Genomic DNA, 26098 nt, shown 5'->3' on the forward strand with positions numbered 1-26098 from the left:
TAAATATGAAATGTGATATTGGGTGATATGTACTACAAAAAGGAGTAGAATAAGGAGATAAAGAGGGATGGTTGGAGGTGGGGTTGGGACAGCTAATATTTTTTTAAAAGATTTTATTTATTTATTTGATAGACAAGAGATCACAAGTAGGCAGAGAGGCAGGTGGAGAAAGAGAGAGAGAGAGAGAGAGAGAGAGGAGGAAGCAAGCTCCTTGCTAAGCAGAGAGTCCGATGTGGGGCTCCATCCCAGGGCCCTGAGATCATGACCTAAGCTGAAGGCAGAGGCTTTAACCCACTGAGCCACCAGGTGTCCCACACTTCTAAAATAGTAGCTGTCCTGGGGGCGCCTGAGTGGCTCAGTGGGTTAAAGCCTCTGCTTTCAACTCAGGTCATGATCTCAGGGTCCTGGGGTCGAGCTCCACATCGGGCTCTCTGCTCAGTGGGAATCCTGCTTCCTCCTCTCTCTCTCTCTGCCTGCCTCTCTGCCTACTTGTGATCTCAAATAAATAAATAAAATCTTAAAAAAAAAAAAAAAAAGAAGTGTGTCCAGGGAAGGTATCTCTGTGGAAGTGATATTTGAATAAAATTAAGGAGTGAGCTCTATAAAGGTTTAGGGATAAGGAAAAACAATCTAGGCAAAGGGACAAGCAAATGCAAGGGGTATTGAAGGAACAGCAAGGCAGCCAATGTGGCTAGAGTGAAATGAGCAAGAGGAACGTGGTAGCTGATGACCTTGCAGAGGTAGACAGGAACCAGATCATGTAGAGTCTATGCTGTTGACCATGATGAGGAATTTTTATTTCATTCCAAATTTGATGAGAAGCCATTGGAAGGTTCTGAGCAGGGAGAGAGATGATATGACTTATACCTTTAAAGATCACTGCTTGCATATGGAGTACCATCTTTGAGGGGGCAAGAGTAGAAGAGAACAGACCAGCCAGGAGGCTAGTGCAGTAATCCAGGCAAGAGATGGTGGTGGCTTAGCAGAGTTTATGGGGATGGCAGGTGGTGAGAAATGATTAAATGCTGGTTATCTTGAGAAGAGACAACCAATAGGACTTACCAGTGGGATTGCTGTGGATGTTAGGGGAGAGAGAAATGTTGGATGACTGCCACGTGTTTGGCCTATGAAACTAGGTATCCAGTGGTATGTTTTAATGAAGTGGGTGAGAACTAGTTGGGGAGTGGTGGTAGAAATAAAATATTTTGGTTTGGATGTAAGCTGGAGATGTCTACTAAATATCAAAAATAGGCTGGGGCAAGATTGATCAACTTGGAAGTCACCGTCTCAGAGACAATATTTATCCATCTCCCTACTCTTCCCTTCCCCATAAATCCATTCTCAAATCCCCCTGTAGCCTTAGGGAAGCTTCCTGTCACAGGTGACTTATGGAAGGAATCTTTATCTTTCCTCTCTGGCACAAGACTTTCCCCAGGAGGTCTGTGTTAAGCTTACCAGAAGTAAAATCTAGAAAACAGAAAAAGCAGAAAGCCAACGCAAGGCATTATGAAGAGAAGTACATTATACTGCATTGCATTATGAATTTAGAAATTTTAAGTTGAGTAAGCCTATAAAATATATGTGCTACATGTTTTAGGATTTAAACTTCTCTGTAAAGCAGCAGTTGCTCTGTTTTGTGTTTCCTTGAGAGGCAATTACACTTGATCTTAGCCAAAAGGCCGGGGAGCGATCCTTGAGAGGCAATTAAGAGAACTGGTTAAAATAAAAAATCACCGGCCTTGGAATCCTACTTCTTGGGTCCAACTTGGAGATATGCAATTTTGGTCTAGTTATTAAATATCTCAGCACCTCAGTATCCTCATATGTGAAATGGAGGTTGTAATAGAACTACCATTTCAGGACTATTGTAGAGATTAAATGATTGAGTGTGAGTAAAGCCCTTAGGATATTGCCCATGTTGAATGAACTCAATAACTGTTGGGTGATAGTACATACCATGTGTTCTACAGGGACATAGGCATATCATGGATCCCACATAGGAAATGGTTAAACAGAGGCTGAAATACTCTAAAAATACTCTAAAAATATTGTGGGAGAGCGGTAGTTTCTGGATCTAAAACCTTCAAATTTTAGATTTTTTTTTTTTCATTCTGTGAAGTAATTCGTGTGCTGCCTGGGAGCACAGTGTGTTGACTGAGCATATGACAATGTGTGAGACTGGTCAGTAGGGAACTTCTTGGTTTCCTTTTGATGCCACTTTTTTTCTTGAGATGCTTACTCTTATTCTGGATGCAAAATGATCTGCTGTGCTTTCTGTTTATCTGGGTTACCTGCGTCTGTTCATCTCCCATCCAGATTCCTGATTCTTTAGGTGAGAGACTGCTAGCCAGCCGACCATAAGGATTACTCTTGCATCATTCCTTCTAGGCAATACTCACATTTTAGCAGAGTCCACCACGGCAAGTTTGCAGAGGTGAGTATTGATGGACACACCCAGTGAGGGAGGCAATTGCAGAACCCATTCTGGACACTGTAGTGAGATTTGGACTGTTACAGGTCCCTGTGGCCCATCCTGCTAGAGCCCCTGGGAAAGTTATTCTAGAAGGAACTAAACGGATTTAAAATCTAAGCTCTTAGAAAGAGGAAATGAAGTTTGTATACCCATTGGTGGTCACCATGCTTGGATATAGCCCTGGATGCTACTTTCTCTGGAGGGAATGGATAGGATCTTTAAGTCTGAGAACAAAGACAATAAACTCTTTTGCAGTTGTGTTTAAGTGTTGTGCTGCTGTTCTGAGGTAGGAGCCATATCCTTGCACTTGCTTCAGAAAATCCAGGTCAGTGTAAATGGTTGCATGTACAACACACACACACACACACACACACACCCTAACCTAACCACTGTCAACGCCAGGTGCTTCCTGTCTTGCCTTGCCTTGCCTTGCCTTGCCTTTTCTTTCCCTCCTTCCTCTCTTTTTGGTATTAAGTTTGTTTAATATCTTTAATTATTCTATCACTTCTAAGTCCTTCCACAAAGGACATTACTGCTCTTCAGTGTATAGCAAACATATCTTTTAAAAAAGAGCCAACCTTAATGTCGAAGCTGTAGTAAAAATTTTTAATTATTGGCAGCACTATACTATAAAGTAAAACAAAGAACATCTTATTTAGATGAAAAAAAATATAATACTTCACTGGGGAATATATCCAGCACATTTTTTTTCTTTACATATGTACATCCAATGGTAGAAGTTTGTGGGCTAATTTAAAAACAAAAGCAGGGAGACAAACCATAAGAGACTCTTAATCTCAGGAAACAAACTGACGATTGCAGGGGGTGGGGGTTGAGTGGAGAAGGACGGGGTGGCTGGGTGATGGACACTCGGGAGGGTGTGTGCTATGGTGAGTACCGTGAATTGTGTAAGCCTGATGAATCACAGACCTGTTCCCTTGAAGCAAATAATACATTACGTGTTAATAAAAATGCAATTTTTAAAAAAATAATGAAAGCCATGTTTTTCTAAGGGATAGTATTGTATATATGCCTTATAGCTTGTTTTTATAGCAGATACTAGTTTGCCAAACTTCAGTGGCAAACCACTAAGTTGTGAGTTTGGTATTGTCCACCTAGCTGTTTCTTGTTGCCCTGGAGAATCTGGCCGTGAGTAATGTTGAGAAATCACCTTGTTGACACCATTTCTCTTCTTAAGGGCAACTCCACTATGACACAATATTCATATCCTGAAGAGGCAAGGCCTCCCACAAATCCACCGGATATCACAATGTTCTGTTTGATAAACTCTGTTGCTGCTTCACTTGTATTGTGGGTTTCAGGTGCTGCCTTATTTGCTCCTTTCTTAATCTTTTCTGTTTTGTTTACATCTTTTTCAACTCTCTTCCGGTCTGCACACAGCCACTGTGACTGGCAGTCTGAAGAAGAAGAAATCTACCACTTACTGCAGTTTTCCGCTTTCCAGAACAAAACTCCTGCACATTGGCCAGTCACTCCACCCTTTTCAATCTGGATGGCACTGAGTGTTTTTCTACAATAGGTCTGGAGCTGTGGCCAAACATTCAATTCTATTCTTCTTGCATATTCAGTTAAATCCAACCCGTTGTAAGACTCATCATTGCTTTCATATTCTTAGGGAGGGGAGTTCCAGGTTCCTGGTCGCCATGATACTGCTGGCTCAGGTAGGTCCTTTCAGATGTAACTGAAAACATCACTCTCTCCTCTGTGCCTCCCTCACAGAGGCTGTGAGGAGTGTGGTCTTTGTCTACATATTTAATGGAGTGGAGGTCTCACAGGGGAAATGCTAACACTTTCACTGGGTCTTTGTGTAACCAAGTAAGCAGCCAACTAAAAGCTCACATCCTCTTTCTTAAAGAGACAGGACAGTCAAATGTAGTGCGTGATCCCTGATTGGATCCTGACTGAAAAAAAGGGAAAGAACTGTCAAAGATATTTTGCGATAATTGAAGACAGTCAAATAGGGATTGAATATTGATTAGATCCTCCCTATTCAGAATGTGGGCCGCTGACCACACCAGCAGCCTCACCTGGGAGCTTGTAAGAAATGCAGCTTCAATCCCCACCTGGGTGGTTTACAGGCACATTAAAGGTTGAGAAGCACGTGTGTGAGAATGCGTGTGCATTCCGAGTAGAAAAATTCAGAGATAAGTCTGTAACCCCGACCGAAGGCCACATTTTCAAAGGAACTGGACCCTAGACTCCCCCAGGGCATCGTGGATTGTCTTGCTGGAGCCATTGGATTCTTTTTCTAGGTGGGATAGACATGGAGGAGACATAGACATGCCGGGAGACACCTCTAGGCATGGAGGTGTCAACTGCACGGAGGAGTGATGGAATTAGACCAACCCCACAAGAAGAAACTCCAGAGTCCCAAAGGTGCCTAGGGATTCACTGAACTCTGCGACAAGAAGTCAACAAGGTTAGTAGTTTGGGTGTGTCCCCTTAACTTGGTGGGGATTTTTTCCCCTTTGTTGGATGACATAGCTTAAAATTCCTTCCTTCCCAGTGCTGTAATTCCCTCTGGTTTTCCCCAACCCTTGACTGTGGTTGGACAACACCCCTACAACTTTGTGTGTTGGTGACAGGGGAAAAACGAAACCTGCCCTGTGGTCACAGCCCTCCGTGAAGGCCTTGGCAGGGACAGTAGCATCACTGGCAGGGGGCAGAGGTCACTGGGCTCTAGGCTACATTTTCCAGAAGAGGAGGTGAACCTCTGCCACTCCTGGGTCTCATTTCTGTGTGTCTGTCTCCTCTCAGGTCTGAGCCTTGTATTCAGGATTACTAACTCTGAGAACTTCTCTCGGATTGCCAAATCACAGAGTGGGAAGTGGTGAGGACGAGGCTCTCCCAAGTCCCATATTTCTGTAGCTATAAAGGATTTGATTCATGCGGAGGCATTTATTTCAAATAAAGACTAGCACAAACTGAAAAGAACTGAGAAATTACACCCTCCCATTCTTGTTTCCAAATTCCATTCAGGTTTGACACTTATTTGAACAATTTTCATTTTGAAACATGAAAAGGTGGAAGAATCCAGCCTCTTTCTGTTAACAGTAGACAAAGATAAGCATCTCTTCACAAAGGTACGAGATTATGTTACCCTTCTGGAATTCTGGTAGCCAATTCAAGTTGTTTTTGAAGCACAATGCTACCCATGAGGCCTAAACCAAAAGAACCAGACATTCCAGATTGACTCAAATAATTCCATTTTTTAAATGTAATGTTCTGGCACCTCTGCGATTTCCATATTTGTTCCAGTTTTCATCACACCCTGTGATATTGAATGGCAAGACCAGGAACAGAATGCTTCTTTGAATAACTCAGCTGCCTTCCTACCTTGTGGCTGTCAGGTATAGGATACAGTTTGTCAGGAATTAAAGGAAAACACAATTTCCACTCAGGAATTTAATTCTCTTTCAACACATATAAAGAGGGTAAAAATTGTTTTGTGGTTTATTGTGGGGAGGGGAAGTCTTCTATTAAAAAACAAAACAAACAAACAAACAAACAAACAAAAAAACCACCACCAACAACAAAACCAAAGGAAGGAAATTCTCAATAGAAACTATGGATCATTGATGAACTTTTTATTTCTGGATGATTTGAGATTTATTGAGCCAAACTAAAACCCATTTTGTTTTTCACTGTGTCTTATAAGTAGGGGGAAAAAATGACAATAACTATTGAGCCATATGACTCTCAAATACATAGTAACTTGGCTTTGCATGCAAGGCAAAATGCTTCTAGAAACCCCATGATATGAAGGTTAAATCCTGTTTGTTTTCTTTGGAACTATTCGGAAACATTCACAGGTCAGAGCTGGGATGTCCATCCTGTAGTTTATATAGCAAAGCTGTGTTGTCTCTGACTCCACAGAAGAGTTTACAGCCGAACTGGAAAACAGCTCTCCTGTGCTGTATCTAGTCTAGGCTATGTCCAGACTTTATCAGTTTTTTGTACTCCATGTGATAATTACTGCTTGCCAAACACGCTTGTCTGAATTATTCCATAAAACATGCTTGATAAATGGACTTATCAAGACCACTAGGTCTTGTAGAACTTAAATTAGTCCCAGATGACTCTCTTTTCAGTTAAAAGATAAATTTAAATAAAATGTGAATGTAAACATATTTTCAACTCAAAGTTCTATTTTAACCACTGAAGCACATTCTGGCACGAAGTACTGTATCTATTTTTGACGTTTATGAGTTTTGCATTTGTTGGAAACAAATAGGATCTCAGGTGGCTGTATCTATTTTTTATATTTATGGCTCTTTTGTATTTGCTGGAAACAAGTTCTCAATTTTCTATACGCAAAATGAAATCATAACAGATGCTTCAGAAGGCTCTGAGGATGAGTAAATAAGATGGTAGACATAAGGTGTTTATCACAATGCTGGGTACATAGTGACTGTTCAGTAAATGTTGCAACTTAATTCCTTTAGCTTGTGGAAGATGCACACACACTTGAAAGGTGATTTAAATATATTCATTTCTGTTGGTTTTCAAATTAATGTATTCAACTCTCATTGTAAAGTAATGGGTTTTGGCACACTTGGGTGGCTCAGTTGGTTGAGTGTCTACCTTCGTGCCTTCAGCTCAGCTCACAATCGATCTCAGCATCCTGGGACTGAACCCTGTGTTGCAGGGCTCCCTGCTAAACAGGGAGCTCCCTGCTTCTCTCTCTCCTTCCGTATCCTGACCTCCCCTGCCACCTGCTCCTGCTCTCTCTCAAATAAATAAAATAAATTCTTTTTAAAAAATCAAATAATGTGTTTTAATAGCAATTCAGAGCTAATTTTTTGTGCATTAGTTAAGTTTTGGAAATTTAATTCTCATACTGATTCTGCTCATAAAGCCCTCTGCTTTTCCAGTGCGACTTCACCACTTTTTTCATGCTCCCAACTGACCATTTGGGCAGAACTATGCCGGTCCTGTCATACATTCCACAGTTTCTTTTCCAATTCTGTAACTGACATGTAACACTGTAAATTTAAGGTGTATTATCATACAACGAATCATACATTTATATATTGTAAAATGATTCCCATCATAGAATTAGATATCATGTCCATCACATCGCATAATTACCATTTATTTTTTTTTACTTTTTGTGGTGAGGACATTTAAGATTTACTCTCTTAAGAACTTTCAAGTATATAATACAGTATTATTAACAGTAAGCACCATGCCATCTATTAGCTCCTCAGAAAGTATTCATTTTCTAATGAATCTGAAACTGAAAGTTTGTTCTCTTTGACTGACATCTCCATGCCCAGCCCCTGGTAATCACCATTCTACTCTCTGTTTCTGAGTTCTGCTTTTTAATTTAATTTTTTTTTAGCTTTTATTTTTTATTTTTTTTAAGTAAGCTCTATGCCCAACATGGGGTTTGAACTCAGGACTCTCAGATCAAGAGCCAGATGTTCTGCCTACTGAGCCAGCCAGGTGCCCCAAGTTCAACTTTTTTAGATTCCGTATATAAGCGAAATCATATGTATTTGTCTTTCTCTGGCTTAACATAAAGTCTTTGAAGTCCATGTTGTCAAAAACAGTAGGATGTCCTTCTTTCTCATGGTTGAATAATATTTCACCATATATATGAATATTTATTCATAATGATATATATGAACAATATTTTTATGTATATTATCTTCTTTATCAATTAATCCATTGATGGGTATTTAGGTTGTTTCCATACCATGGCTATTGACTCCACAGTTTCTTGTATGATTTTTTTCCTTGTCTAGAAAACTTCTTCCCCAGTTTCCTTTATTATGATCCTGCCCTTCCCTTAAGGCTTGGTTCACACATGCAATTCTCTTAGTCCAAGAGTAGTATCTCTCATACAGCCATTCTAATGACTTTGAAAAATTTTTTTAATAAAAATTTAAATTTAGGATTAGATTTAAAGAAAAGTTGCAAAGATTGCCTGGAGGATCTGTATATATATCTATGTATCTATATCCATATCTATATCTATATCTAACCTATCCCTTAGCCCATGTCCCCTAATGTTTACATCTTACTTTACTATGGTACATTTGCCAAAATGAATAATCCACCACTGGCATATGGATTGAGCGATTTCAACATATATTGTAGCTGACTCTTAATTGTAAACTCCTTGAAGCCAGGCTCTGTGGCTACTGAGTCATTTTTATAATCTGTATAACACCAGTGTTTACCACTGTGTACTGAGTAGGCACTAAAACATTATTTGTTGAATGAATAATTGCCTTCATTGCCTGAACCGCCTACTTAAACAAAACCCCTCATTTCATTTGTTTATTGTAAGTAAACTTTGTATTGAAGTAGAACACACATGCAGAAAAATGTGGTCATAAATATAGAGCTCAATGAATTTTCACAAAATGGACACACTTATGTAACTATCACTGAGATCTTCAAATAGAACATTTCCTGCATATTTTCTTTCCCCCAAAGCTCCCCAGTATACTCCTTCCAGTCTTCCATTTTGACCTCTTCCATTGCCCTCACTTTTATTTTAACAATGGGACACAGTGATTATGATTATAATGCAACTCTCTTTTATATTGTTATCATATCCATGCAAAGTGGCTTGAATCTATCTCTTAAAAATTTCACTGCTTGATTAAAGGAAGTACAATGAAGCAGATTTTCCAGCCACCAAACAATGTCCATTGTCTTTGTAGTTTATAAAGTTTCTTCATCAAGGCCCAGCTCATAGTTGGGTGTACCCACTTTGGGCTGAAGGACAATTCTAACCTCAAAACATCAGTCAGGCCACTGTAGGAAGTAGGATATAAACCATTTTGGTTTCTGTTCCCTTAGAAACACATGGAACAAAATACAGTTTGCCAAATGGAAATATACAAAGCCACTGGGGAAATAAATGTTATTTTTAAGCTTCTAAGAGGCTATCACAAATAACTGGGAGGAGAATGGAAAGAATTCAAAAAGCAGGTGACCTTTTAACAGACACAACACAGCAGGTTTAGCAAGTTGTTAGCAAGGGTAACACAGTTTAACAGGCACAACACAGCAGGGTTAGCAAGCCTGGAGAATGTTGTGACCTGGAGAAAGAGATGCCGAGAGACCAGACAGGGCGGGACTGGCCTCAGTGGACATGATGAGAATGAAGCTGGCTTTTCCCCATCCTATTAGAGCTGGGTAGCAAAAAGAACACCATCCTCCAGAAAATGAGAATCCCTAGGTACTACAAAGAGGAGCAGATCTGGAGATCTGGGAGCTGGTCGGTTTGTGGCTGGCAGCTGTGTCTGGAGTGTCACCCTCAGAAGACTGGCTTTCTTCTACTCTCAGAGCAAATATCACCCTGTGGAGATGTGACCAGTTCTCTAGGTGGAGATTACAGAGGTGGGGCAAGTAGGTTAGAAAGAAAAGGATGGCTGCGCTGTCACTAGAGAAAGCTGTTCTGCAAAGGGGACAGGGAGAAAGGCAGGCATCTCTTCTGGATTCAGAGGGAAAAGAAAGTCACTATGGCTTGTCTCTGTCCCTCTGAAGTTACATCACTGTTTCACTGCTCGTTCTCAGATGGGTCAAGAATTGACAGCTATGGGGCGCCTGGGTGGCTCAGTGGGTTAAAGCCTCTGCTTTCGGCTCAGGTCATGATCCCAGGGTCCTGGAATCAAGCTTCACACTGGGTTCTCTGCTCAGCAGGGAGCCTGCTTCCCTCCCCCTCTCTCTGCCTGCCTCTCTGCCTACTTGTGATCTCTGTCAAATAAATAAATAAAATCTTAAAAAAAAAACAAAAAACAAAATCTGACAGCTACTTTGCAAAGTGTATGCCAGTTACACAAATGGCCTGCTTTGTGCTGTGCATTTAAAACAAGACAGAAAACGTTGCCAATTGGTCTAGCTTTCTGCACAGATAGCATTGAGAAAACTGGCTCGACTAGAGACAGTTTGTGCCACATTTTCTCTCATAAAGGGAAAACCTCCACAGACCAAGCAAAGCGAGAGATGCAGAGGGAGATGCCAAGAGCTGGCTGTTCCTGCGTATCCCTTGGGTTACAGACAATCACAATTCCAAGCACACCAGGGACCTATCGTGTTTTGGTATTCACATAACTACTAGCATTGCATGCCCTTTACTAAGCAAGACTAACAACAGTATGTGTAAAATCTTCTGGGTAAAAAGGCCCTGGGAGCTTGAACATATTCTCTAACCACCAGCCTTTCTCCCACCATCTCTTTCTACTACCACAACTTTCAGTCAAGGTGACTTGCAGGAGATTAATTAGGTATATGCAGGAGCTCGCAGAGATGTATTGGATAGCTCACTGGCTTCATTTATCCTTGGTTATCTGGAATCTTACAAAAACATGCCAATCTCTCTTTATAGAGAGGCATATCACAGTGAGGCAGGAAAAGCACTAAGTGGTATTACTCTTCTTTTACTTAGGACCAGTTCTTTGTCTGAATTTCTCTGATTTTTTTTTTTTAAATAAGAGAAAGAAACAAGGATTTTCCCAAATACTAGAGTACAGCTTGTCAGAATTAAAACTGAATGTTCAACATCAGTGTTCTAAAAATCATCAGCCACTTATCTTCACGGAGAGCTTTCTTTTTTAAAAGATCTTATTTATTGATTTGACACAGAGAGAGAACAAGCAGGGGAAGCAGCAGGTAGAGGGAGATGCAGGTTCCCCATGGAGCAGGAAGCCCTATGTGGGGCTCAATCCCAGGATCCAGGGATCATGACCTGAGCTGAGGGCAGGTGCTTAACTGACTGAGCCACCCAGGTGACCTCAAGAGTTTTTCTTCAGTGTGCCAGGTTACTATTTTTCCTTGATCTCTTTTTCTCACCTCTGTAAGAGATGTATCCTTCTCTGCCACTAACCTCCATGTCCATTGCAAAGCCTGTGACATCCCACTTCTCCGGCAAAAAAAAGCTCCTCCTCCTCATCTGCCCTATCAGCCCTCTATCCTAACTCTCTACCATCAGTAATATGGAAAAGAGCAGAAGTTTCCAAGTTTGTTTCCTGAACATACACTGGGTAAAATTCTTGGGGGCTTGTATGCTCCACCAACCAACCAACAACCCCCAAACACGGGGAATGGTGCAGTGGTCTACCCACTGTCCATATATCAATAAAAATTAGACATAATAGATGCCTACAAATTGAAATTATGTTTAAGTAACTGATGATACATCCACTAAGGAAACTTTTTATGAGCTTTAATGCAACGTTTGCTAAAAGTACATAACATGTTTCTGCTACAACATTAAGTTAAAAAAAAAAAAAAGGTAGGATACAAAATAATGTATTTACAACATGGCTGCAGCTGAGCAATGCTTAAAACCTAAAAATCTGTCGGGGGAAAAAAGGGCAGGAAAAACAAAGAAACAAAAACACTGGACACAAATGCTTCAGAATTAACAGACTGAGCCCTGAAGATGAGGCTTTGGGTGATTCCTTCCCTTTTTGCAATTTTCCACCTTTTATAATTTATGAAAAAAGAAAACCCTGAGCTTTTGCATTTAATCAGTGGGCAAAAGCAAAGACAGGGGCGCTATGGCCGGGCACCCAGCGCTCCCGGGGCCACAGGGAGGATTTGGCGGTGGCTGCCTGGGCCGGGAGGGGTTCCTGGGACAGCCTCCGGGACACAGGATCCTGCTCAGACAGGAGCTTCAGAGAGGAGCCTGATTTATCTCTGAGCCGATGACGTCATCCCGAGAAACGCAGAAAGTGCTGATTAATCACGAACTCAGGACTAATCCCTAGAAAGAACTCGGGTCGTGGTGACACAAGATGGTGCCCCGAGAGCGACCGCGGGCTCCGGCGCGCAAACCGGGACGCAATCCAATCCGCCACGCCGCGCCGCGGCCCGAGACGCTCCGCGCCCCTGGCTGCGCAGGTGGCGCATGCGCAGCCTGCAGGCCGGCCCCTCCGCCCGCGGGCGCGCCACCTGCTCGGCGTCGCCGGCGTCGTCAGCCTCGCGCCCGCCTGGGCCGGTTCTGTCTGGGTGGCGAGTTTGCGTACACGGCTTGATTCGTGGTCGCGAACCGACTAGCACGGCCCTGAAAGTTGACTTGTCACCGTGGTGGGAAGCCCCTGGCCGAGATCTCACTTTTCCTTGGAGAAAGTTCTCACATCCTCTGAGAGAAAATGTGTATAAACGGTTGTCTGTGCTCTTGAGAGAGGCGTGATCAAAGGACGCCGGGGGACGGGATGGCAGTAGAGGCCCCGGGCAGTGACACACATTCCTCGTGCGAATGACTTTGTAACAAGTTCTGAAAGGGGGTGTGGGTGAGGCCAGGCAAGCAGGGGGAAGACTTGAAGCGTTTCAAGGGGGAAGCTCCTGGGCTCTGCTCGGAAGGAAAGGCTGGAAGAGTGCCAGGAGCGGACGTGCGGAGCGGAGCGCGGCGGCCTCCATCTTGCCGCAGTCACCGCGTTGCCTCTTCACCGCCGGCGCTCACGCTAACTTGGCGGTGTGGCCAGTCTCGAAGGAGCCCTGTCTGGCGCCCTGCAGCGCGGTGCCCCAGCTCCTCCAGCCTGCACCCGTCGTCGGCTGTGTTAGGCACGCGTTAAACAGCGAACCTCACCAGTGGGCGGTGCGTTAGAAAGCACCTGGCACGTGCAGGTGGAGGGGCACTAGAGCTGGTGTTCTGGTCCAGGTGCGCGGAACTGGTACCCGCTCAAAATACCCACAAACTCAAACTGCCCTCCTCATGTGTCTTAAACACGTCAAGGCTTGTCGGCGTCTTTCTATTTTCTTTCCTTTTTCCCTTTCTCTTACAAAACGAAGATCTCCCGAGGGTTGTTTTATGAACCTCACCAGTACACTCGGTGCTGCATCAGGTTGGATCCTGGGCAAAGAGAAGGGCGTTTTAATCTTCTTTTGATCACCATTGGTGTCTCAGGCCTTTGGCTCTTTTGAACACATCCATTGTTTGACACTAACACAGCCACTGCTACAACTGTGCTGCTCTCTTGATTATATTTCTGTGGCTCAAATATGGTATCTTTTCTGTCTCTTGCACCCAAAGGAATGGGGATATGGAGGAAGGTTCCTAAGCGGTAACTGGCACCCTGAGTGCCTATGACCTTTTTGGAGTTCATAGTAACCAGAGTCAACAATGAACAGGGTTTAGGAGAAGCAGCAGCAGGTTTATGTAGTTCAGAAAAGATAATGCAAGTTGCAAGGCATGGGAAGAACAGATAAGGATATTTGGTGGTTGCTAAAATCAGACCTTCCCAGACTGGGGTTACGATCAGAATTACCCAGGCAACTTAAAAACCCCAGGCAACTTCTGGAATTGGTATTGAGAGAGACACATCTGTGTTCTCCAAAACTCTTGGCAGATTCTGCCATCAGCAAAGGCTGGGCCACTGGTTTATCACTTGGGCTACTGTGCATCAGGGGCAACATGGTGTGCCTGGGGTTGGAGTTGCTGATCAAAATTTATGAGGTTCTGGAGATACATTTGGCCCAGTTTGCCAAAATTACCCCATTATTGTAGGATATGACCTTAAGACTTGGGACTCAGAGCTGAGGGGATCTGGGAAAGGGACGGCAGACAGAGGTACCTACCTCCTGAGTGACTAGGAAGCAAAGACTTGCAGGTCCCTAAGCCCCGGGGAAAGGTGTTAGGTCAAGAAACAACCAGTGGAGAGGGATAGTAGCAGGAGAATCCAAAGTAGCTGTACAGCTTCTGAGCATCCACTGCTTGATTCCCACCTCTACCAGCAGGGAAGAGCTGTATGTTAAAGCTTATAGGAACCTAAAACTCACTCTTCGACAAGAATTCTAAACTTGGGAAGGTTTGACTGAAGGAGGTAATGGTAATATTAATAATAATTGCTAACACAAATGATGTTCTAGTTAGCATTTATGGAACAGTTTACAAGAATGAGCTAATTTAATCCCTCACAACAATCTTTTGAGGTAAGCCATTTATTCCGTTTACAGATGAGAAAACCAAGGCACACAGAGTTTAGGTGAATCACCAAAGGATTCCCAGCTAGTTGATGACAGAGACAGAACTTGAACATAAGGCTCTATGCCTGCAGAATGTGAGTTCTTTTGATGCGAGATGTCCCATTTCAGAGGCTTGTTTATTCCCATAGTGGAGTTGAATCCAAGTCAAAGAGTGAGGTGGTGGTTAAGAGAAACTTAGGAATGAATGATGGTAAATGCTAAAATCCGTAAAGAGCAATGAGTTTGAAAACTCACATCTTATCTAATTGGGGTCTTCTTTTTTAAGATTTATTTTTTTATTTTAGAGAGAGAGACAGGTGCACACACAAGCAGAGGGAGGGGCAGAGGGAACGAGAATCCCAAGCAGACTCCCTGCTGAGGGGGGAGCCTAATGCAGGGCTCATCTCATGACCCTAAGATCATGATTTGAGCTGAAATTAAGAATTGGATGCCCAACCAACTGAGCCACCTGTGAGTCCCGGAGTGGTTGTTTCAATTTGGTTATTCGTAGCCTGAGATCTTAATAGTTCCTTGACACCTTGATATCAATCTGCGGATTAGGTAGGTGCATAATAAACCACATCAGTGGGCCTAGAGGAGAGTTAGGTTCCAAATCTTATTTTAATAAACAACTCTTTATACCTTTCCAGAATCATTAAAAAAAAAAAAAAAACTAGTATAATTTTCTTAATACAGCCTCCACATTTTAGCAGTGTCTCTCAAGTGCTCACCAAGTTGGTTTGAGAAGGAGATTGGCCATGACTTGGAAACTATGTCGTCCCTGTAACATGGGCTTGAGAGTCCAGTGAGGGAAGAGTAAGGAAATGACAGAGCACCCTTTGGAGGATGATGACAGAAATCTACGTATGAAAATAATCACACCTTGGGGATCTTGGAGGGTCTGCAAGCACTACTGATTACTCACCAGTTGTAAGCTCTCCCAGCATTAATCCATCTTGGCAGTGGGAAGGATATTACCACATGACTGCATTGCCTGCTGGCTTCTTACAAACTCCTGGCTGGAAAAGAAAATGAGTGAATATTCACTCTGGAAGATGGAATTGTTTCCTGTATAGAGTCTACCTCATGGAGGTCCTTCAAGCAAGTAAACCAGATTTTGAAATTTTATTTTTCTGTTGACCATATTCCAACAAATTTTGAAGTGTCTAATTCCTATCTTGGAAGAGTTTCCTTAAGATTTGACCAGACTCATGTCAGGCCAGTGGCCACTACGGTTGTTTTTTTAGCCCTATCATAATTTTACACTTCACTGAAAATGTCAGAACTTGCCTGCATCATATTGGCCAAAAAGGGGAAAAAATACTGCTTGGTTTTTGAAGGCGCTTTAACATTTTTAGGTCAATGTTTATTTCACTTTTTTGTACCTAAGATGGTCGGAGAAAAAGTGCACTTGTAGAAAAACAAAACAAAACTTTTTTTCCCCTATTGATGGGACCTGTTTTTACTCACCAACAGTGAGGATAATGTGGGATACAAGGCAAAGGGAATGTGTATTCAGGTGCTGGAAGACTTCTTTGGTCACCATGGATTTTGAAATGGCCGCCTCTTCATGTAGTTCTTTCCAGTAAGTTCAGGAGACATAGTCTTACATTATTTAAAGGAGGGAGAAGGAGAGAGAAGAGGGGAGAGCGAATATGTTTTCCATACTAGCATATTACTAACCCCAATTAGCAGAGAGAAGGTTTTCTTTAAAGAGAGGCACTAAATAGTTTCCCACATTATGCATACAGAGAGGATTTACCCTGGATCTGGAGGCAGATCATGGACTATACATAGTAGAATGTCATTCAGGAACACGATCTTCCCCCAGCCTGGTAGGGCATGAAGATCTCATTCGTAAACTTGGGACTGTCCCTAACCTGTGGAGAGACACTTTTTAGCTACTCATACAGCTTACGGGGCCACAGAGAATGTCTTTGTTCTTCAACTTGGTGGCTATTGAATTTTAGGCTTGGTGAAGAATCATCTTTCTCAGAGTGCTGTAGAATGTTGGGAGGCCAGAGGCAGAGAGCTGTGATCCTGGAGAGTGGCTTACAGAAGTCTGTTTCATTACTGTAGGGTCTGGGTCTGAACTTCCAGATCCATTTCCTGAACAAGTTATGGGCCTCTCCATCTCATAGCTCAAATCGCAGGTTATTGTCTTGTCTCTGGATCTAGAGTCCTGTGCCCCAAGTTTTATAGGAAGCTAAGTATTTAATGGGATATTTGCTATGGGATACAATGAAGTGGTAAAGGCTAAGTTGTATGGAATAAACAGTCCTTTTAGTTTCCACCTGCAAAATGCCTTAGCTCCAAAGGCCATCTTATCTCAGGGAATATTGACCAGATTCCTCAGAACGAGAGCCTGAGAACAGAGCCCAAGGGAAACAGAAACAGAACAAGAATTGATAGAGGAAAGGGAGAAAGAGAAATCAGGATTAGAAGTAGGAGGGAAGAATTCCAAGAGGGTAGATTTGAATTTGGCAAGAAGAATAGCATGAGTGATGATTGTACTGGAGTTTCAGTAAGGTTCTCAGGACCACTTGAATTGGCTAGCACATGGAGAAGCCTGGCAGTGAAAGGGGAGACAAGGAAGAGCTGTCTCTTGAGGTTGTGCTATTGATCATTGCACAAGGGTACCCTGAATAAGGGGACATGCTTCACATCACCAGCAACCTAGATTTGATATTTATCATCTCAGTTTTTCTTGCAGATGTGGTGAAGTGTCTTGTTCAAACAAAGTCAGTATGTTATCACAATTTTCTGACATGTGGAAGTAAAGTGTCTTGGGGAATGAGTGCCTTTTTCTAATTCACACAAATGTACCATATGGACTAGGAAAAAAGTACAGTACTCAAAGGGCATTTCAATGCTATAAATAATATCAAAGCTATGGAATCAGTGAAATACTTTAAAGATAATATGTTTATTATTTTACCCTTATCAATACTGTGGTTAAGATGGAGGTCTTGAAGGTTGATATTTTGATGTGGCTGATAAGAAGGAGATCCTGGAAATAAATCTTTCTCTCTGTTTTAGCCTGCATAAGAATGCAGGTGTTTTCTGTGTTTTGAAAATTTGTGAACATTTTCTTTTGCAATCTTATCCTGTCCTGACTCTCTCCCACTTGGACATGAGATCATTTTCTGTGGTTGCTAGATGAGATTTGAAAGTGGCAGGAGAATGGATCAGTGGGAAAGAATCGCTGCTGAAGTCCAAACCACTTGGCTTATTTGTAATATCCTTGATGTGTTTAAAAAGCATCATTTTGAAGCACATAAAAAGTAAAGTTGACTTTCAATTGTGACACCTTAGGTAATGATGATTTCTAACAAAATTCTCCCAAATTACCTTCTGCCATATATCCTTGGAAGAAGATTTAAGAGAATGAGTTGATTTTAAGGCAAATGGAGTTATAGTACCGAAAAAAAATCTGTTAATCTTTCTTGTACGATAGTATAGTTGATGCTGCCAAAAAAAAATGGCACCTGAGAGATTATATGTAAAGAACAAACACTCTAATCTTGATGTTTTGATGGGGAACATTTCACTGATTTACCTTTTGCATAATCAATTAGCTATCTACTTATTTCAAGGTATTTCTTATAAAATGGGAAGGTTATATTTAAATACCTGGAGGAGCCTGTAAAGCCTCTGCCTTCAGCTCAGGTCATGATCCCAGGATCCTGGGATCACCTGCATTGGGCTCTCTGCTCAGCAGGGAGCCTGCTTGCTCCTGTCTCTCTGCCTGCCTCTCTGCCTACTTGTGATCTCTGTCTGTCAAATAAATAAATACAATCTTAAAAAAATGTATTAAATACCTGGATAAATTACCCATTGTTTCAGTGAACTCAACTGCTTTTTTTTTTTTTTTTCCTATTTGATAAATAAGTGACTCACTTAGCCTTGGAGCACTAGAGAGATTTACCCAGATCGTTTGTTACATTTCCCTATCATGTAAACATTGTGTTCAGGAAGGGCTCTAGTGGGAAGTGCTGTGAACTGAGAACAGACAAGCTGCCCTCCTTGCCTTCTAGACTGCTCAGGTTGATTGCACAGGTGTACTTGACTTTATGTTGTTTCTGTGGGAAATTCTGCTCCTCAAAGGACAAATGAATTTAACTAGGAGCTTATTACATAAAGGAATAATGAGGGATGTGATTTCTTGGGTTAAGAAAAGAAAATTTAGATCTGTTTTAACCATTTTGGATTCACATGTCCAATAGTTGTTTTCCATTCTCAACCTTTCTGCTTTAGGACAGCACATCTAAGTACAATTTTCAGTAAACAGACATCAGCATTAGTTGGGAGAACTTGTTAAGAATCAAGCAAAAAACAGTAACTTCTTGGGATCCTACCTCAGATCAATGGACTCGTCATTTCTCAGACCTGGGAAACTGATTTTAACAAGTGTCCTGACCCCCTGCCTCCTCCAGGGTGATTTTGAAACACGTTCACACATTTATGATCTAACATTCTGTTTTATTCCTCTGGTTAGAGGAGAGGGGAAGAAAGAGAGAGATAAGAGATTGATTCTCAGTTTTGTATCAAACCATGAACAAAGAGAGATTAACTTCTATGGAAGGTTCTTTCTCTGTTGAAATGAACAAGGAAGTAGTTAAAGAAAACCTGGGTGTGTAGTCTGATAAGCCTGGGGCAGTAAATATTTGAAACTGCAACTTTGTAAAACCCCGAATTGTGTGGATATTTAGAATATTTTTTTAATATACATGAGCAAGCTATTATACAACTAGCATAGTTTGAATCTAACAGTTTTGAATTTGTGTCTGCTTATAAACTTGATTCTTATCAAGTAAGATACTAGGAATTTATTTATTTTTATTTTTTTATTTTTTAAGATTTTATTTATTTATTTGACAGAGAGAGATCACAAGTAGGCAGAGAGGCAGGCAGAGAGAGAGAGGAGGAAGCAGGCTCCCTGCTGAGCAGAGAGCCCGATGCGGGACTCGATCCCAGGACCCTGAGATCATGACCTGAGCTGAAGGCAGCGGCTTAACCCACTGAGCCACCCAGGCGCCCAAGATACTAGGAATTTAAAAAAAAAAATCTGCAAAATATCTAAACCAAGGGTTGAATATTCCAAAGTTTCATAAATTAAGGATTTAAAAAAATATATTGTACCTTCTTGGATTCAGCCATTAATTTGTGTTAATAGGCTTTTAGAATGTCTGTCAAGTAATATATGTATTGTGTAAATTTCATAATCTCAATTCATCTAATTTACTCATACCCATATATATCTTAAGTTTACATTTTATGCTATATGAAAGCAAATACCATTAAAATACCATCTTTTTAGGCTTTTCACTGAAATCATGTCTACCTGACAACTTGAATTCAGCATTCTCAATCCATTAATGAAATTGGACTTGAAGGGAAATCAGTGTAGGTGGCTCATAAACATTTGAGGATGAGAGATTGTTTGTCATTCAAGTTCCCTCTGCCTATGGGCCTGGTTATGGCCTCTGAAATAGAGGTTGAGGGAACGAGTCTCTTGGGGATTCCCTCTTGCTTTACTACTGTGTTGAGGCTGAAGGCAGCTGTTTTCCCAGGCCTCGGCACTTCTAACCTTAGGGTGATGTGCAGTTTCACTCCCTTGTCTAGCCATCATGACTTCCTGTTCTTTTTCTGTAATGTTTTTCAGATCCTCTCCTTCCTGTTGCTTTCCCAAGCCTGATTCTGGTCCAAGCTCTAATTACCTCACACACACCTGCACTCTCCTAACATCCTCTTTCCTGTCTACAACTTTTCCTCTCACCATTTTTTTTTTTTTTTTTTTAAATTCACAGAGTTGTTAGAATCCTCTTCCTGAAGCATCATTTCCATCACACTCCTCCTCCAGCAGCTCCCAGTTGCATCAAATCTGAGCTCCAGGTCCTCTGCTCCAAAGTCCCCTTCATTGCCTGGGCCATTATCTCCTTTACAGCTGGACTCCACTCCAGCCAAGCAAATGTCTTGACACCATGTCTATACAATGCTATAACATCTGGTTAATCCAGTCAACTCTGTCAAATCTTCAGTTAATCATCTGGATGTTTTGTCTACAAGATGCCAAACATCTGGATTGACTGAAGAAATTCACTACATTGATAGAGATTTTTTTTTAACTGAATTGACCAGATGTTTTGGCATTATGTAGACACATTGCTGTCTCCTGCATTTATCTTAATAGCTTGTCTGCACAGTGTCCTCTCCACCTGAATGAAGCATGACCTGTCTTCTTGATGCCATGTTCTCCCTTCCTTCCAAATTATGGTCAAAATTGCCTCTGCCATAAAGCAATTCTAGATTAATGCCACCAAACTGAAATTTTGGTTCATACCAGCATTTTTACATACATAATTAATTTCAAATGAAATCACTGTTGTATTTTATTTTTGGGAATTGTCGTCCCCCTTTGCCTCACTAGATTATAAACTCTGTAGATCAGTATAACCTATACCATAAAACAATCTGGCTTATGGAATGAGAAGCATGGTATCCTAGTGATCAAGGTCAGAAATTCTGGGAGACACTCTTGTTTTGAATTCTAGCTCCTCTACTGTGTGACCTGGACAAATTATTTAACTTTTCTAAGCTTCAGATCTCTTCCTCATTTGTAAAATGGAAATAATAATAGAGCTTACTCTATAGAGTTGTTTATAAGGATTGAACAAGTTACTATAGATAAAGTGCCTTGAAGAGTGTTTGGCATAAATTATTCATTAAATTTTTCTGTTATCATTATAAGCTTTGTAAGAGCCCAGTTTTCTTGTCGATTCTTTCTTTTGACTGTGTCATCTAGGTAGGAAAGGGAGATGTGGGAGAAAAGAAAACAGATATCAGGAGGTTATATCATTTGCCCATTAAATCAGTTGCAGTTCTGAAATCTTATAGTCTTACTTTCTACACATTACATGTTGGCCCTCAGTTCTTTCTAATCTCGGGCGTTAGATATTACTTTCTATAAATAGCAGGTACTCCTATGATTAAGTGTCTTTTCAAGGTTAGTCATAGGAAACAAACTGAGGGTTACTAGGGGAATAGGGTAACTGGGCGATGGACATTAAGGGGAGCATGTGATGTAATGAGCACTGGGTATTACATAAAACCGATGAATCACAACTCTACCTCTGAAACAAATAGTACACTATATATTCATTAGTTGAACTTAAATTAAAAAAAAACTAATGGAGGGACACCTGAGTGGCTCAGTGGGTTAAGCCCCTTCCTTCGGCTCGGGTCATGATCTCAGGGTCCTGGGATCGAACCCCCAATTGAGCTCTCTGCTCAGCAGGGAGCCTGCTTCCCCCCTCTCTCTGCCTGCCTCTCTGCCCACTTGTGATCTCTCTCTCTGTCAAATAAATAAAATCTTAAAAAAAAAAAAAAAAAAAAAACCGAATGGAAAAAAGAGCAGGTACTCAGGGAATGTGGGTAGAAATGTGTTTCCTTAAAGAAATGTGGTTCCTCAAAACTGGTCTGTGGATCAATATCCATTGAGACAAAGTGCCTTATGTTAAAATGAGAAAAAGACAATGTAGTAAGGTTTTTTTTTTTTTTTTTAAAGCTAAATTTATTCAACTGTTAGTGCTGTCCCTGAACTGAGGTTGAATCCTTCTTTCATTTTTAGTGTAGCAGTGTTCTAACTGTGAAATGGTAGGGGTATTAAATGATAAAATATGGAATAACATTATATTCCATGCTTTTTAAAATGTACTGCTTGATTTATTCATTCAACAAGTATTATTAAGTGTCTACTATTTGTTAAACGTGGTTCTAGGCAGTGGAATAATAGTAAAGTAGACTGACAAAAATTCTTGCCCTCAGGTAAGGCACTCAAGGGTAGGAGATGGGATGATAAATAATAAGTAAGAAACCTCTGTAAGGCTTAGTTTCTTCATCTGTGCAATGATAACAAGGGCCCCTGCTACAGAGGTTGCTTACTAGAGTTAAATACATGAATAAAGCAAAGTGCTTAGGTGTTTATTGTATTGTTGAATATCTTGGGAGATGGAAATTTAGAAAGATTGAACCCATGGGGAGGAGATGGATTGCATTTTAAAGTAGAATGATAACTGTAGGCTTCATTTAAAAAGTGCCGTTTGAATGAACTTGATGGAGCCGAGGGAGTTAGCCATTTGGACATTAAAAAAAAAAATTAATAATGATTTTTATTAACATATAATGTGTTATTTGCCCCAAGGGTACAGGTCTGTGAGTCGTCAGGCTTACACACTTCACAGCACTCACCATATTCATTTGGACATCTTGAGGAGAGTGTTTCGGATGGAGGGCTCATTCAGTACGAAGCGCTGAGGAGAATCACACCTGGCTCATTTGAGGAAGTGCAGGAAGGTTAGTGTGGCTGGCACAAAGTGAACCACGGGGAGGATAATGAGAGAGATCAGAGGTTATGGGAGAGGGCTGGCAGTTATCTAGAGTCTCGTAGCTACTGTGAGTATGTGGGCTTTTACTCCGAATTAAATGGGGGAACCGTTGAGGGATTCTGAACACTGAAATATAACCATTATCACAAAACAAACTGAGGATTGCTGGGTTGGGGAGGGATATGTTGGTTGGGTGATGGACACTGGGGAGGGTACGTGCTATGGTGAGTGCTGTGAATTGTGTAAGACTGATGAATCACAGACCTGTACTCCGGGGGCAAATAATACACTATATGTTCATTAAAAAAAAAAAAAAAAAAAAAAAAAGAGGAAATTCACAAATTTTAAGTGTACTCATAACTGTTGAAAACTAACCATAAAATATGTTCTACTTTAGTCATTTATTTTCTATACATGATACCCTTCAATTAAAAATTTGAATATTAAACCTCCAACTAGATTAAATGCAGAAAAAAATGGGAAACTCACTTAAGAGTTTCCTGCTCTCGAAACTATTTTAAATAATAAAAAGTATCAGAACTTTAGCAACAATTATCTATTTTTGGCATCATGAAAATGAGAGGCTATAATTTCCTAAAAGACCAAGAATACCTTCTTTGTGACTGGTGCTGAGGAGAAAGCCTCTAGAAGTTGTTTTTGCTGAATAAGTAACATGAATTAATACCATGATCTAACCTTAAAGGAATAATTTCCAGCGGATGTGGAGAGAGATCAGACTCCTGTCTGCATTTTAATTAGAAGCCAGTCTTTTCTCTTCAGGTAGGATTCTCTATTCCCAGCTCAAAATACCTTTAAAAAAATTAAATGATGAATTGGTATGTTATCATTTACAAAAATTAATTCAAAGAACTATAATTATATTTCCTTACTTCCTCCCCCCTACTTTTTTCCTGTGAGATGTGGTTGCTTCTTGAGTTGGACATATGACTGAGGCAAAAATGACAGGCAGAGGGAAAAATAAACGTAAAAATAAAAGTGGCTTTGTTGAAAGAGAATCTAAAGATACAAACTGGTCATAAAAACATAGAATGCGGATGTTACTAGAACTTAGAACTTGACCAAATTACGTGAAGTAATCACATAAAATAGAAATACACATGAAGATTGTGTTCTTGGAAAAAGTTTAAAAGCTTTTGTGAATTCTTTGGTGTCTGTGCAAGAGTTACTATATAAGCTTTTAGCTCACTGTGAAACAGAATGGGAAAAATAACCAGTTGTATATTGGGGCTTCCTTTGGTGGCTTCAAGTCAGCTGTGGTATTTACACCATGGAAATCTGCAAATGCTACAAATCAGGGCTTTTTGTTTCTTTCCATTTTACCAGTACACCACTGAAAATAACTCTGCACAGGGATTAATGAAATTCTTAGCACCCGTGACAAAGATATCCTGTAGGGCTTTGGTGAAGGGGATTTGGGGAAATAAATGAATATTCTTTCTATAAACAGGGGACTTCTAATATCCATCTCCATTAGATTTGGTGTTCTTGGAATTAAAATTCCATCAAATTCTTCTTGGAAAGGATTTCTTTAAAATATGGCTTCTGTTTCACTTCTTTTCATAAAAAGGTAAATCAAGAAGATAAAATTTATGTGTGGCAGGAAAACTTCCTGCTTTCTAGTAAGCAGAAGTGGTAGCACCTGATAAACTGTATAAAGTCACTGGAACAGAGTCAAAGCCATAGAGGAGCCAGACCCCCCCTCTTTTTTTTGTGAATGACAGTGTTAAAGAATGTAACCCCTCTCAACTTCTTTACACCCCGTACATACAAATTGCTTATGCTGATACAACTCTCAATGGTAACTCACTTGACACCTCTATTTTTTTTTTTTTTCCTTGTTATCACCAAGATTAAACAGCATGTTTGGGCAATATTCTACATTCATCTAACCTTTTCCATACAGGCCACACTGATACAACAGAACAGGTTTATGTACCTCACACGTCAGATCCTATCAAGAAACTTGGTAGTTTGATAAGGACACCGTAGCTTATTGAACTTGTTCTAAAAACAACAGCAGCAAACCACTCACCTCACACATTTTACTGACCTTGTTCTATGCTGTCCCCATTTTTAAATGCAGCAGATATATTACTGTGTGGCTTCAGAGTTTAAAGAAAGCTCAGGCATGTAACAATATGTGTTTTGATATTACACCATTAAAAATTCTAGAGATCTGCATTTACTTCAATTACCTACTGAGAAAGGAGAGATCTAGGGTAAGTTTTAACTTCCACCTTGCCAAAAGCTTTAACCAAAGTGAAAAAATGGCTAGTCAGAAAATGAGAAGAAAATTGCCAGGAGTTGCTTTTTTTTTTTCTTTTTTTTTAAAATTATTATTTATTTTTATTAACATATATTATTTGCCCCAGGGGTACAGGTTTGTGAATCATCAGGCTTACACACTTCACAGGACTCACTATATCACATACCCTCCCCAATGTCCATACCTCAACCACCTTCTCTACACCGCCCCCTACCCCCAGCAATCCTCAATTTGTTTTGTGAGATTAAAAGTCTCTTATGGTTTGTCTTCCTCTCAATCCCATGTTTGTTTGTTTGTTTGTTTTTTTTTTTTAGTTTTTATTTATTTATTTGATAGACAGAGATCACAAATAGGCAGAGAGGCAGGCAGAAAGAGAGAGGGAAGCAGGTTCCCTGATGAGCAGGGAGCCTGATGGGGGGCTCGATCCCAGGACGCCAAGATCATGACCTGAACTGAAGGCAGAGGCTTAACCCACTGAACCACCCAGGTGCCCCCCCATCCCATCTTGCTTCATTTTTTCCTTCCCTACCCCCACAGCCCCCCACTTTTCTCTTTGGTCTCCAGAAGGTCCGGGATTGTGATAGACAACCAACAAGAAATACTGATAGACTTCACTGTTTCAGGGTGACATGCCTAAGGCAAGACACAGAAAAGGAAAGTAAATACAAATAAATTTAAAATTAGAATGAATTATAAAGCCTAATTTTCTTATGTTTTTTATTTTTTGTCTTTGAATTGATGTTTTTTGGGGGGGGCACCCAAACATTCCTCTGCTATGCCAAAGATTTTATTATAAACACATTTAATACCATATTTAATAGATTATTTAACTATATTCTCAAGCTTTAAAAAACTGTTATTGCTTTGATGCAGTTAATTTCTAAGTGAATTTTATTATTACGGTGAAATTTTCAGGTGGGATTCTAATCTCTGTAGAATTTCAGATTTTTCTGCTCCTGATGGTTCAAGCAGGATAAGGAGCATTCAACCAACTTGAGAGTT

General features: G+C 40.7%; 1 long non-coding RNA gene across 1 annotated transcript in view; it reads right to left on the reverse strand.

The window, feature by feature from the left end:
- The window catches only part of LOC309860716, a 41334-nt gene extending 17545 nt beyond the window's left edge, over positions 1 to 23789 (reverse strand). The window contains exons 1-3 of the long non-coding RNA XR_014309551.1: positions 23700 to 23789; positions 23506 to 23619; positions 15348 to 15441 (exon numbers count right to left, since the gene is read on the reverse strand). This is a non-coding gene — a long non-coding RNA (uncharacterized lncRNA). The remainder of the gene's footprint in view (positions 1 to 15347; positions 15442 to 23505; positions 23620 to 23699) is intronic.
- Between the last annotated feature and the right edge of the window lie 2309 nt (positions 23790 to 26098).

The sequence above is a fragment of the Mustela nivalis genome (assembly GCF_964662115.1).
Source record: "Mustela nivalis genome assembly, chromosome: 3".
Taxonomy (NCBI): domain Eukaryota; kingdom Metazoa; phylum Chordata; class Mammalia; order Carnivora; family Mustelidae; genus Mustela; species Mustela nivalis.